Raw genomic sequence first — 15,229 nt, forward strand, 5'->3', positions numbered from 1 at the left:
ATGAATCCAAGTCTCTGTGACAAACTTACAACCGTGACCAAGTTTCTTTTGTTCTACCGGATCGACATTGTGAAACTTGACAGCATCTTATTGAGGTAGATCTTGTTATTACTGGTGGCCTATCCATTGTCTATGCATTTTCCTGCAGAATAGTGTCGTGCACGGATCGCCTCTCTTAACCCAACTGATGAGTTAAAGCACCTGCTTCTTTGCTGTTACTCTAAACTAAAACTCATGCATATTCAAATGTCTACTACACACTCACTTAAAAATAGCCAAATACATTTAAACTGGTTTAATTTGTATCATAGAAACATAGAAACATAGAAAATAGGTGCATGAGTAGGCCATTCGGCCCTTCGATCCTGCACCGCCATTCAATATGATCATGGCTGATCATCCAACTCAGTTTCCCGTATATGCCTTCTCTCCATACCCTCTGATACCCTTAGCCACAAGGGCCACATCTAACTCCCTCTTAAATATAGCCAATGAACAGGCCTCAACTACCTTCTGTAGCAGAGAATTCCAGAGATTCATCACTCTCTGTGTGAAAAATGTTTTTCTCATCTCGAGACATCAAATGTAAATATTTATTTACCATTCTCTACCATTCTCCCATCCATTTCAATCAGCCTTCTGTGTGTCTCGGGATAACCTGTCCAGACTCTGCAAGCAGAATTGGCAGCTGTGGGCTGGGAAATCTAAGAAATTTACACTCCATGTCGGTCTATTGGAGGTTGACCATTGTAGCACAGGTAACCTTTTGAGCATATGGTTCTCCTTCGTAACAGCCCAGTTCAAAGCTCATCTGCCAGCTAATCCAGATGGATCTCAGTGGAAGATCTGCCCCCTGACATTCAGATAAGGAGCAGAATGCTGGGATCCACAAGAGTAAAAGGAGGGATTGTAGTCGTGGGGCTCCCCATTCCAACCATAGCCTTCCGCAAACTCCTTGATGCCTTCCAGTGGTGAACGTGCAGCATGCTGTTCTTTCTTTTATCAACATACTTTTCTCCATGTGTAGGAACAAACTGCAGATGCTGGTTTAAAGTCTGAAGAAGGGTCTCGACCCGAAACATCACCCGTTCCTTCTCTTCAGAGTTCAGTCTAAAGAAGGGTCTCTACCCGAAACGTCACCCGTTCCTTCTCTCCAGAGATGCTGTAATGTCCCGCTGAGTTACTCCAGCATTTTGTGTCTACTTTTCTCCATCCCGTTTGTCTATCCCTAATGGGATTAGGGCAAATTTTCCTTGCAAGTTCAAAGTTGGATAAAAACTTGGACACATTCCACTCGAAAAATCAAATGCCAATAGGATTCAATTTTCTGGTGTAGGCTTATCTGGATAATTATTCACAATGCCAATGATGCCCACAGCCTCGAAAATATAACGTTTCCTGACAGGGCCATGGTAGACTTTGTTTGAGCAGAGGGGAAGATTGCATTCATGTCAAATTTATAGAGAAAGAACAAGAGTGAAACCGTAGGTACACAAAATTGCTGGAGGAACTCAGCGGGTGCAGCAGCATCTATGGAGCGAAGGAAATAGGCGACGTTTCGGGCCGAAACCCTTCTTCAGAGTGAAACCGTCTTGGATGAGGAGAGCCAGCTGTGACAGGTCTCCTGCTATTGCTACACCAAGTGCCATTGTAGATGTCTGTCAGGAATGCTGCTGCTTGGCACACTGCAAGCTGTGGGAGTCCATGCTAAGAGATGCACTGAAGCATGGATAGACACAAAATGCTGGAGTAACTCAGCGGATCAGGCGGCATCTCTGGAGAAAAGGAATAGACGACGTCTCGGGTCGAAACCCTTCTTCAGACTGAGAGTCAGTGGGGATAGAAGCTAGAGGTATGGAAAGGTTCAGAATAAATCAGAGCCAGTGCCGATAGCCGAGGAAAGGTGGAGCCCACAATGGTCCATTGTTGCTGTGGAAGAGGTGATAACAAAGGGATATTTGGATGCAAACTAGCAGATTATTAGGGTGGGTGAGGGGCAGAGAGAGAGGGAGTGCAGGGGTTACTAGAAATTAAAGAAATCAACATTCATACCGCTGAGCGAGACCAGGCGCAGATTGGGCAAACTTTTCGTTAAACCACCTGCGCTTTGTGATTTTCACATTTTAACTCCCCTCCCTGTTCCCATACTTACCTTTCTGTAAATTGGAGGAACAGCACTTTATATTGCCCTTGGGCAGCTTACATACCTCTAGTTTCCCTCTCCCCTGACTCTCAGTCTGAAGAAGGTTCCTCCAGAGATGATGCCTTACCCATTGAGTTACTCCAGCATTTTGTGTCTATATCTTCAGTATCAGTCCGTAGAAGTATGAAAAGTATGAACAAATCAGAGCCGGCACCAGTCCATTGTTGGCTGTGGAAGTGGTGAAAGTGAATGGATACAAACAGCAAGATGACGTGTGGGGGAGGGATGGAGAGAGAGGGAATGAACATGGATAGGAAAGGATTAGTGGGATATTGCAGGCAAATGGGACTAGCTTATTTGTGACACCTTGGTAGGCATGGAATAGTTGGGCTGAAGGCCTATTTCTGTGCTGTATGGTTCTATGAATCTAATGTATTGACTTGATGGACTTGACATTGAATGTAAAGAAAAACATACTTTTTTAATTGTATTTTTTGTACATATTTTTATGAATAATATTTATTTTTGTACAGATAAAAAATGAAAAGGATAGTTGGAAAAGGATGCAAAGATCTTTGTCAAGTTTGCCCCAAGTCGCTACAGAACTGAAGACTATAACTATGTTATTTCTGCCTTCGTGCCATACTCAGTTATTCATGTGGATTAGTGTCATGCAGGAAAGAGTGCACCTATTCTTGTCTGACATTCAAGCAGGAGATTCTTAATGACTTGATCATGTGGGAGCACAGAGGCTGATGTGATGTCCAAGCATGGATTGGTATTGAAGGATATGTCCTTTGCTTCCAGCTGGAGGAGAGGAAATTAAGGGGCTGGTGCCCATGTTAACTGCGTTAAAGGAAAAATAATGTCCTTCTGTGATCTCCTGGGCTCTGATGCCCATTTGTTCAGAATGTTTGTCGGCACTGGGCTTCTACTCGTTGGCGTTTAGAAGGTTGAGGGGGGGGACCTCATTGAAATTTGCAGAATAATGGAAGGCATAGATAGAGTGGTTGTGGAAAGGATGTTTCCACTGGTGGGAAAGTATAGGACCAGAGGTCATAGCCTCAGAATTAAAGGGCGCTCTTTTAGAAAGAAGGTGAGGAGGAACTTCTTTAGTCAGAGGGTAGTTAATCTGTGCAACTCATTTCCACAGAGGACTGTGGAAGCCAAGTCAGTGGATATTTTTAAGGCAGAGATAGACAAATTCTTGATAAGAACGGGTGTCAAGGGTTATGGGGAGAAGGCAGGAAAATGGGATTAGGAGGCAGAGATCAGTCACATTGAATGGCGGAGTGACCTCGATGGGCCGTACGGCCTAATTCTACTCCTATAACTTGTGAATGTGAATTTTAGTGGTGACGATGTTGGATTGTTCAGTTGCCATGGAAGCAGAGGCATGAAGAGTAATGCAACATCTTACCTGTTGTAAGTCAGGTTTTCAGGCAGGAGTATTTGGACTTTAGACATTAGACTTTAGAGATACAGCGTTGAAACAGACTGTTGGCGCATGGAGTCCATGACAATTTACAATTTTGCAGAAGCCAATTAACCTACAAACCTGCACGTTTCTGGAGTGTGAGATGAAACTGGAGCACTCTGCAAAAACTCATGCGGTCACAGGGAAAACATACAAACTCCATACAGACAGCACCCGTAGTCAGGATTGAATCCGAGTCTCTGCCTGTGACAAGCAGGAACACTAACACTGTACCACTGAACCCTTTACATATCTTCAATGCAATATATTTGTAATAGAACATAGATCGATTGCTCACATTTCAATGCCATCACTATAGCAAGTAATACTTTAAACAAGCATTATGCACATTGAAATAATTTCTGTGGAGTAGGGTCATATTTGTGCTGCTTGCAGGAAATTCCTGATTTAAGCCGAGAACTGTTCTCATAATGCAGGAACAATCACAGGAGAAATCCCCCTGCAGTCTCAGACACTGTTTCAGAACTGAAATGAGCAGCTAAAGAACTACTGCAGTCAGCATTTGTGGAGAGGGAAAATATAGTTCAACATTTTTATTTGAGGACACTCATTAAATTACTAAATCAGTCTGAAGAATGGTTAAGACCCAAAAATTCCCCTATTCCCTTTCTCCAGAGATGCTGCCTGATCCGCTGAGTTACTCCAGCATCTTGTGTCCATCTTCGGTGTAAACCAGCATCTGCAGTTCCTTCCCTCACTCATTAAATTACCAACTCCCTGAATAAGAGCAGTATAGTCCTATCCTTAATGAAGAACCTTCTCTCAGCAGTGACAAAGCTGAGATTTATTCATTTATTGGTTCAAAAACTTTGTCTGAACTGGGGGTAATGAACACAGAAAAACTCATTAACGCATGTTAGTGGAACATAATCTGTAAATTAAAAGATAATGTAATTCCTCCCCATTTTTGACAGCGCAAGGTGGCGAGCAAAGTATGAGTACTTTCATCTTGACCTCACTTAATCAGCAATACCGGTCATTTCTTTTCCATACAGGAGCTGCCTGCTGAGGAGGTGGAGCCATCAAAGCTGTAGGCGTCTGTTTTACTGCACAGCTTATTGATTGCCTCCATGATCACCAATTCCAGTTGCGGCCAGCAGAGACATAACACAACTGCATCTGTATTGTGCTGCCGTCTGCATGCTTCTCATGACTAAAATATTCCTTTTAAGTTAGGTTTCTCTTCTTTAAAATTGATGATAATTATACCATAAATCGAATGAATAGGTCCCCAGATGATACAGATTCTCCTCCTGCAGAGATTCTATCTCAAAATCCCATGTGTGAGAGGCCGCTGAGGCCTTCAATGCCTTGCCTTGCATTGCCTTGCTTTGTCTTCAAAGCCGTGCCTTGCTTCCAATACGGAAGCAATACTATATTTAAGAGGGAGTTAGATGTGGCCCTTGTGGCTAAAGGGATCAGGGGGTATGGAGAGAAGGCAGGTACGGGATACTGAGTTGGATGATCAGCCATGATCATATTGAATGGCGGTGCAGGCTCGAAGGGCCGAATGGCCTACTCCTGCACCTATTTTCTATGTTTCTATGTAATACCTTGTCTTGCCTTCAATGCCTTGTCTTGACTTCAATGCCTTGCCTTGACTTCAATGACTTGAATTGCCTTTGCCTTCAATTCCTTGCCTTCAATCTGAGAGCGAGGAGTGAGACCTGCACCACCAAGAACGAGGTGGACCACCGAGAGCAATCTAACGGGAGGCCGCCAAGAATGAAAGGGGACCCAGTGGTGGGCTGCCGAGAACAAAGAGGGACCCGGCAGGGGGCCGCCTGTGGCCACATGTGGAGGCTAGCCTGACTCTCCACTGCGAGAAGAAAACAAGACTGTTCCATGAACCTTTTGTAACTTAGTCAGCGCCAGAATCATTGCGACTCTGTGGTCTGCCTAGGTGACATCTGTTGTATGATTTGACTGGATTGTATGTAAAAAACAATGCATTTTACTGTACCTAGGTACATGTGTCAATAAAGTATCATTGAATAATGTATTTCCTTGACTTCAAGATATGTGAACCAATGGACAGCAGCAAGTTTCAATGTATCTGGATCCCTCTGAATTGTACAGAGATGCACATCATGATGAAGTATCATTCAACCTCCATTCACAGATTCGCATGACTGGTGACTATTGATATTCATCACAACCGGCTCGGAACCTGCAATGGAAATAATCCAATATCACACACCTATGGTGCTGAAAAATCATTCAGAAGGCGAAGCTGTGGCCAAGTTTCTTCTTCATAAGTCAGGGGTCTGAGACCATGTCAAGTGCTGCCAGAGGCACTCCACTGAGATGAACAGGTTCAGGGCAAAGATTTTGTTTGACTTGTCTACATGTATATTTGATCAAAGGTATTTGTTTGTGAAATTCCATAGCTAATGATCACCATCTGTTGTATAGTTAGGTGCTACATTAGTATTTCTATGCTACTGCTCTATATTACGGTTCTTCACTCTTTCTAATGAGTGCTAGCCTCTAGCTGCTATGAGACCTCTCTATAGCATGCACTATGGATGGGGAGGTATTGTGTAGGGTCTGGGCCAGGCCCATTGGAGGAATCTGTCAAAGTCAAAAGATGCTCTTTGTGAAACTCTATGTTAGGCTGGAAGTCCTGATCTCCTAGTGTCCTATTAAAGCCTCTGCTACTTACTCCCAACCTTTCCATTCCCATACTGACCTTTCTGTCCTGGGCCTCCTTCACTGTCAGAGTGAGGACAAATGCAAATTGGAGGAACAGTACCTCATATTTTGCTTGGGAAGCTTACAATATATGAATATTGATTTCTCTAATTTCAAATAACTCCTGCATTCCCTCTCTCTCCTTCTCTCCATCACCCTAGTCATACTGCTTAGTTTCACTGTTCATATCCCTTCATTATCACCTATCCCACAGCCAACAATGGGCCTTTGTAGGCTCACCTTTCCATGATCATTGGTGCTGGCTCTGATCTATTCTTTGCATGTCTTTCATTCATTTGTATCTTTTCATACCTCTCCCCTGAATCTCAGTCTGAAGAAGGGTCTTGACCCGAAACATCACCTATTCTTCTCCAGAGATGCTGCCTAACCTGCTGAGTTACTCCAGGATATTGTATCTATCCTACCTCATGACCAACCGTGTTACTCCATCTAGTAAAAACCAAACCAACACATATCTTATAACATGTCCAACTGATTCATTTTTCCACGTGCCAAAAATGTCAATGCACGTCTAGTTTTTGAATTGTGTGTCTTCTATTCTGACTGCACAATGAAACAGTTAGATAAGCTGCTAGCAAGTGCATAATTAGAAAATGAACCAACTATACTTTGTGACGGCTTAATACACCATTTAAAGAATTATAGGTGAGATAAAAATAGTAAGGAGAACCAGAAGATATAGCGGCCCATACATAATGAATAATCTTGATTTTATTTTAAAATGCTATTGGAGAAGACATGTTCAAATAATTAAACATATTTTTCTGTCCTGTCGAACACAAATCTTTAAACTCCATCGTTGCATTAATTCCTTAATGCAAGAGTGCAATTGATGTGTGAACAGAACAAGGATTACCATACAGTGCACATTCATGTGTAAAATGAAGTTTCTGTCTCATTGAAGCAATGCACTGTAATGAGCTTTTATGTTTTCTCCAGGGAGGTGCTTGCTGATTTCTGACACAACCTGCCTTGAAAGTTGCACTTTCCACTTTATATGTTCATACTCACTTTAGCAAAGTCTTGTGTTGTTTTCTGCCCAGCTGCTGCTCCCCCCCCCCCCCCACCCCCGCCTTGAGCTTTAATAAAGGTCACTCCAGTATTTTGTGTCTATCTTCGGTGCACCTGCAGTTCCCTCCTTACACTTGCCTGTTGATGTATTTCTGATTTTTTTTTTTAGCATGCAAAAATGCACAGCTTAGCAACAGGGCAGAGAAATATTTTCAGTTAGCTTTATCAGCAGAAATAGCAGAGCTGAAACATCATATGGTAAGGCTTAGTAACTGTAAGGAACAGAAGGGCTACCTCTATAAGGCTTGGAGGCAGTATTAAAGGAAGATTGTGAATGAATCATAATGACATAAATGTAAATGAGCTCATTAGAACAGTTACATTTCCCGCGATGCTTTAACTTCAGGTAAGTTTGAAAGAAATGTCAGTTATTCCAAGTGTCAAAATATTTTGCAAGTATATCTTTGTTTGCAAATAACAGAAGCTTTCTTTCGGGGCTGCATGGGATGTACCTTCATGGCGTTGGAGAAGGATCTCTATCAGAAGGCGTTTGAACTGGTTGTGGGTCAGTCTCTAGTTTATTCTCGGAGGTAGCGTGTGGAGAACGAGGGATATAAAAGTAACACAGGTAAAGACAAAAAGTGTAGAAAGGAACTGCAGATGCTGGTTTACACCAAATATAGACACAAAATGATGAAGTAACTCAGCAGGACAGGCAGCATCTCTGGAGAGAAGGAATGGGTCATGTTTTGGGTCAAGACCTTTCTTCAGACTGCACGGTCTTGAATGAGACTGAACAAGGGTCTTGGCCCGAAATATCGCCCACTCCTTCTCTCCAGAGATGCTGCCTGGAAAGATGCTGGAGTGACTCCAGTTTAGTATTTTCTTGTCCAGTGTACATGATATAACATGACAACACATATTATACTAAGACACAATGTTTAAGAAAGAACTGCAGATGCTGGAAAAATCAAAGGTGGACAAAAATGCTGGAGAAACTCAGCAGGTAAGGCAGCATCTATGGAGCGAAGGAATAGACAACATTTCGGGTTGAGAACCTTCATCAGACGGATGTGGGGGGTGAGGTGGTGGCGGGAAAAAGAAAAGAAGAGGTGGTGACAGTAGGCTGTGGGAGAGCTGGAAAGAGGAGGGGAAGGAGGGAGAAAGCAAGGACTACCTGAAATTGGAGTAGTCAATGTTCATTGGCTTGTTCATGGGGTGTAAACTACCCAAGCGAAATATGAGGTGTTGCTCCTCCAATTTGCGGTGGGACTCACTCTGGCCATGGAGGAGGCCTAGGACAGAAAGGTTGGATTCGGAATTGGAGGGGGGAGTTGAAGTGCTGAGCCACCGGTAGATCAGGTTGGTTAATGCGAACTGAGCAGAGGTGTTGGGCCTGCGCTTGGTCTCACCGATGTAAAGCAGTTGACACCTGGAATGGCGGATGCAATAGATGAGGTTGGAGGAGGTGCAGATGAACCTCGACAAAGTGCTGGAGTAACTCAGCGGGTCAGGCAGCATCTCCGGAGCAAAAGGATGAGACACCGATTCTTTTTGTCCAGAGATGCTGCCTGATCCACTGAGTTACTCCAGCACTTTGCGTCTATCTTCGGTGTAAACCATTCTCAAGAAAAGTCTTGACCCGAAACGTCCCCATTCCATTTCTCCAGAGATGTTGCCTGTCCCGCCGAGTTAGTTCAGCATTTTGTGTCTATCTGGAGTCCTTCCTTATTACAAACCTTATTATACAGTAAGTGCTGAAAATATGTTTTTCTTTTATTAAGGAAATATGAACCTTTCTTATATTAAAGCACCTTCCTGACCTTAGGACATCCCAAAGCAATTTGCAGCAAATGAATTCCCTTCCTGAGGTCAGGAATGCAGCAGCCAATTTGAATGCCTGAAAATAGATTTTGCGCTCAAGTAACTGAAATGGGAACAGCACTAACACAAAGCAAACAAATGGTGAGCCGAGCTTGATTGCAGACAGCTCCTTACAGCTGATTATTTAATAAAAGCTTGATAAAATGCTGACAATACTCGTGCTCTGAAGTCACAATGTTGCATACAGTGTAGTGGTGTGAAATTAATTCTCTTTTACACTTTCAGCCTTGGTTCACTGGCTGTAGTTTAGCAGAGGGGGCCTAAGGCAATGTAAATCCCCTGCGCAGTCACATAATTCAGGCTGAAGCTGGAAGGAATTTAAGTATTTGCATCTGTCCATTTGTAAATTTCACAGAGTGTTAATAAGTGAGCAGGCTTCATGAATTGCTCTCCATCAGTTTGCATTGAATAACTCTGGTACCCTGAGAAGTAAATTGAAAACATTTAAATCCTGAAACTGAACTATCGCAGCCAGGATGCCCGTTTGATTCACGCTGTTGTGTGGTTAAAGATAAATGCTAAGTCTGAGGAAGGGTCTCGTCCCGAAACATCACCTATTCCTTTTCTCCAGTGATGCAGCCTGATCCACTGAGTTACTCGAGCATTTTGTGTCTATCAACAAATGCTGTTGCCCTGTTTAATTAATAGGTGAAAGTTATAGCCAGATTTACATTTTGTTTTAATGCTTAAAATGATGTGATCCTTCTCCACCCCAAGAGTCGGTCGGGGAAGTGACATGTTTCTCGCAATCTTTAATCTTTTCCGCTGTCCACCAACTAAATGTTATTACAAATTTACGATGATAAAATTGTGACACAACATTGTGAATTTTGCTTCTTGTAAACACCAGGGGAATGACAAAGGTCTAGCTGAGATGAGAAGAGTAGACAGGTTTGGCACATGTACATATTCTGATCAGCTTGAAGCAAAATGATAAATCCATGCTCTATGGAGCCAGTTTATTTCCCATGTGGATGTACCGGTTGTCTATGTAGTTCCTCCAGAATTCCTCGCACATCCTTAATCAGCCTTGTGGAATTCTCCCCTGCTGGCACGCGTCTAAGCAATATATATCTCTCTTGGAAATGTGTACAGCAAACTTTCACTGCAGTTTTGTGTGTTGTGAGGTAACTGATGGGACCAATGTGAGACTCATTCACTGATGGTAAGTAAGTAAGTAAGTAAGTAAGGAAGTTTTATTTATATAGCACGTTTTAAGTCAACTCACATTGACACCAAAGTGCTTTACATAAAATAAATAATAAGTTTCCATACAAACCATAGAAAAAGGTTAAAACAATAAAGACAATGGACACAACACATTATAGAGTTCAACACAAACGTCCCCCCACAGCAGAATCAAAAATTTCCACTGTGGGGAAAGGCACCAGAAAGTTAAGTCCTCTTCCTCTGTGAAACACCCGAGGTCGGGGCCCATTTGTGGCCTTGAGGCCAGTCCGATGATTTTCAGGGCCCTCTTGCCGTGAAGATGGAACTCCGGCGTCAGGTGAGACATTCCTCAGCGGCTTGGAAAGTCTGGAGCAGCTGCCTCCTCCCCGGAGACCGGGGCACTCGTAGCCCTCAGGCCGCGCCGGTTGGAGCTCCGACCCCGGCGAACTCGATCCCAGGCTCCGCGGCGCTCCAAATCCAGCGCCGCCTGCGGCCGGACGCCCGCAGCCACAGCTCCGCGATGTTGGGAGTTGGCGGCCACAGCGCTCCGGAGCTTACCGCACGGCGACCCGGTAAGGCATCACCCGTCCGTATTGGTATCCCAGCGCTGCGCCGCCGCAGCCGAAGCTGTAGTCCCGGCTGGTCCCGACAGGAAACGCCGCTCCATTCTCGATGGTAGGCCGCGAGGACGAGGCGAAGAAGCAGTTCGGAGGGATGCTGCCTCTCCAACCAGGTAGGGGATTAAGAAATAAAGTTTCCCCCTTCCCCCCCCCCCCCCCACCCACCACATAAAAGACCTCCAACTAACATTTTATGACATTTTATGACAGGACTTAAAATTAAAAAAAAGTGAAGAGACGGACTGCGGGCAGGCTGCCATACACAGACGGCGCCCACTCCTGCACATCCGCCATCTTGCTGGGAGTGGCTGAAGGGATGGAAGGGTGAGTAATTTTGAGATGGTGCACTCCTTCTGCTATTGTAATTGTAACAGTGAAAACCTTTTGCTGCTTGCGAACCAGTCAATGGAAAGACTGCACATGATTACAATCAAGCCATCCACAGTGGACAAATATGTGATAAACATAATAACCTTTAGTGCAAGATAAAGTTCAGTAAAGTCTAATTAAAGATAGTCCGGAGGTCTCCAATGAAGTTGGTAGTAGCTCAGGATGGTTCAGTTGCCTGATAACAGCTGGGAAGAAACTGTCTCTCAATCTGGAGGTGTGTGTTTTGTACATATCACATAGAAACATAGAAACATAGAAATTAGGTGCAGGAGTAGGCCATTCGGCCCTTCGAGCCTGCACCGCCATTCAATATGATCATGGCTGATCATCCAACTCAGTATCCCGTACCTGCCTTCTCTCCATACCCTCTGATCCCCTTAGCCACAAGGGCCACATCTAACTCCCTCTTAAATATAGCCAATGAACTGGCCTCGACTACCCTCTGTGGCAGGGAGTTCCAGAGATTCACCACTCTCTGTGTGAAAAAAGTTCTTCTCATCTCGGTTTTAAAGGATTTCCCCCTTATCCTTAAGCTGTGACCCCTTGTCCTGGACTTCACACTTCTGTAGCTCTTGCCTGATGGGAAAAGAGATAAGAGGGAGGACCAGGCTGAGACTTGTGAACCCTTGTGAACCTTTTGCATCAGGATGGGGGAACGGGTGGCGTTGTGTGGTGGGGGCAGATGTAAAGGTTTTGTGGATGTTGGGTGTAAGGCCTATTCTGTCGTATGCTTCAATTAACAAGTTGAGAATGGCATGCTCAGCCTCTAGGTATGTGCAAACCCAGAGGCATACTACAGCTCTGCTACTCCAGAGGTCCATGTGAACTTGCTTCACAATGGCATGCAAGCCACAAATCTCACCAGTAGATCCACAAGAGAGCTCATTTCGGTCTCAGACACAAAATGCTAGAGTAACTCAGCGGATCAGGCAGCATCTCAGGAGAAACATGATGGGTGATATTTCGGAATGAGATGTTTTGGATCGCGTTGGGTCAGAGATGCTGCCTGACCCACTGAGTTACTCCAGCACTTGGTATCTATCTTTGGTATAAACCAGCATCTGCAGTTTCTACAATCTCGGTGAACGCTGGTGTTAAACAAAGCTGCATCATTGTACTGACATTTTCTTCAATCTCCCCTTCATTTTGATGCACTTCACTCTCTTAACTCTGTGGGAGTGGAGCTAATCTTCTGAAGTAATATAAATGAACTGGGTGTCATGTTGCTTATTTACCGATCACACCATTGCTGCACAGAGGCTGTGGGAATGAAACATAACTATGGAATATCTCAGCATCAAGCCTCTAGAATTGTACTTCAATAATAAGTCTTCTTTTCTCAGCTGAATAACAGAATATAAATGATGTAACTTATTACTGTGCTGTGAAAAGTTACACTTTGCAATATAATTTATTTTTGTAGAACCTAGCGGCTGACAAATAGCAGCCTTCTATACATGTGACCTTTCAGAGGTTGTTGAGGGACCAAATCCTGAAAATTCATCAGTTCTGTGGAAATAGAACGCACATATCAGCTTATCAACATGCAATAGAGCTATGAAAAATGGGGGGGAGATGCATCACTACCAGAATGTAGTTTACCCTTGGTGTGCCAGACTAATGTGCTGGAGTAACTCAACGGGTCAGGCAGCATCTCTGAAATTTTATACCTCTTCACTATTTTGACAGTCACAACTTTTGGACACTTGGATGCAAGCCATTGCACCAGCAAACTAATCAGCCCACAGCCCAATTAGTTTGTCTAATAACACTGTCTTGTGATTGTAGACACAAAATGCGGGCTTAACTCAGAGGGTCAGGCAGCATGTCTGGAGAAAAGGAATAGGTGATATTTTAGTTCGAGATCTTTCTTCAGACCGTCTCGCAGTCTTGTGATGGTGATGGTAATTAATTATTTCTTAGCATTATTCAGTATCAATGGAATATTATTGGTATCTTCTCCTGTAAAACTTGATGGACACTATCTGTTTAACTCCCCCAAATGTTTACCTCCACCCAAATGGATTCAACATCTTCCGAGTCTTTGTAAATCAGAAGAACTGCGGACGTTGTAAATCGGAAATAAAAACAGAAAATGTTGGAAACACTCAGGCAACAAGTCAGGCAACATCCATGTAGAGATAAGATGTGTTACCATTTCAGGTCAAATGCTGTTTGTCAGGTCTGAGAAAGAGAAAAAACTTAAGGAACAGTGGCTCATCTTACACCTGGGCATGTGGTAGCCTTCTGGATTTGGTGAAACAAGGAACTGCAGATGTGGTTTGCAAATAAACCCCACAGTGCTAGAGTAGCTTAACGGGACAGGCAGTATCTAGGTTTAGTTTTAGCTTTGGAGATTCAGCACGGAAACAGTCCCATCAGCTCACTGAGTCTGCGCCGACCAGTGATCACCCCATATACTAGAGCTATCCTACATACGAGCGACAATTTACAATTTTACCAAAGCCAATTAACCTACAAACCTGCACGTCTTTGGAGAGTTGCAAGAAACGGAGCACCCGGAGAAAACCCACGCGATCACAGCGAGAAACTCCGTACAAACAGCACCTGTAGTCAGCTTCGAACCCGCGTCTCTGGTCCTGTAAGGCAGCAACTCTACCACTGCCCCACCATGCCAACCCCCACAAAAATGGAATGCTTCACGAACTTGTGTATCATCCTTGTGCAGCGGCTATGCTAATCTTCTTTGTATCATTCAATTTTTTTTTCTCAGGAGGACATGGATATGTTGAGTTTCAGGTTGGGGCCCTTCTTCAGACTGATCTGGATTTGGTATCCATATTACTAAAACTAAGATCTGGCCACTTTCAAACTTTCTGTTTCGTGATTTCTGAAAGAACGTCGCCACTTATGGCTGTCATTTTTGGTCACCTCGCTCAGAGTCCCCCTCCGCTGAGCTGGACTAGAGGACTTTTCCCATCAATGAAACATAAAAGAGTTATTAATGTTTTAAAAATGTTGACATTCTCTCTGCTGCCCCTGCTGTTGGGAGGGGGGAGGGACTATAAAACCCTGAAGTGTTGTGCCTCAGTCAGTCTCTGCAAGATGGGGGGAAGTGAGAGGGTCACGTCTCTCAGTCTGAGCTGTGAATAACACTGAACACATGTCTACTAAACTGTGAGTGTGGTTTTACTGACCTTGAGTGCCCTTAATGTGGTTTGAAAATGAAAATATGGTTGGTTTGAAGAAAAACACTGCAAATGGTTGTTTAGGGGTTTTGGGTTGAAGTAAAAGGTACTGCAAATGGTTGTTTGGGGGTTTTGGGTGGAAGTAAAAGTCACTGCAAATGGTTGTTTGGGGGGTTTGGGTTGAAGTAACAGGCACTGCAATGGTTGTTGGTCTAAACTTCACAACTTCCTGTTTGCACTGTATATTGATTGAAGTGTAGTTGTGGCTCAGTCTCTGCATGATGGGGGAGGGAGAGGTCACGACTCTGTCTGGTCTGTGAATCAACAGAACGCACTGAATGTCTAGTGAGTGTGGTGTTTTGTGTGGTTTTATGGTGGTTTCACCCTGCTTGAAATGGTATGAAACTGCATTTTAATGTAGTGGCCTTGTACCTTGCATGAAATGGTATGAAACTGCATTTGAATGTGGTGGCGTTGCACCCTGCTTGAAGTGATAGGAAATTGCACTTGAATTTGGTGGCCTTGCACCCTGCTTGAAGTGGTAGAAAACTGCACTTGAATTTGGTGGCCTTGAATCCTGCTTGAAGTGGTAGGAAACTGAACCTGAATTTGGTGGCCTTGCACCCTGCTTGAAGTGGTACGAAACTGC

General features: G+C 43.9%; 1 pseudogene; it reads right to left on the reverse strand.

The window, feature by feature from the left end:
- Positions 1-14,075: 14,075 nt before the first annotated feature.
- Positions 14,076-14,176, reverse strand: LOC116975708 (annotated as a pseudogene).
- Positions 14,177-15,229: the final 1,053 nt, after the last annotated feature.

The sequence above is a fragment of the Amblyraja radiata genome, chromosome 7 (genome assembly GCF_010909765.2).
Source record: "Amblyraja radiata isolate CabotCenter1 chromosome 7, sAmbRad1.1.pri, whole genome shotgun sequence".
In the NCBI taxonomy this organism is placed as follows: Eukaryota; Metazoa; Chordata; class Chondrichthyes; order Rajiformes; family Rajidae; genus Amblyraja; species Amblyraja radiata.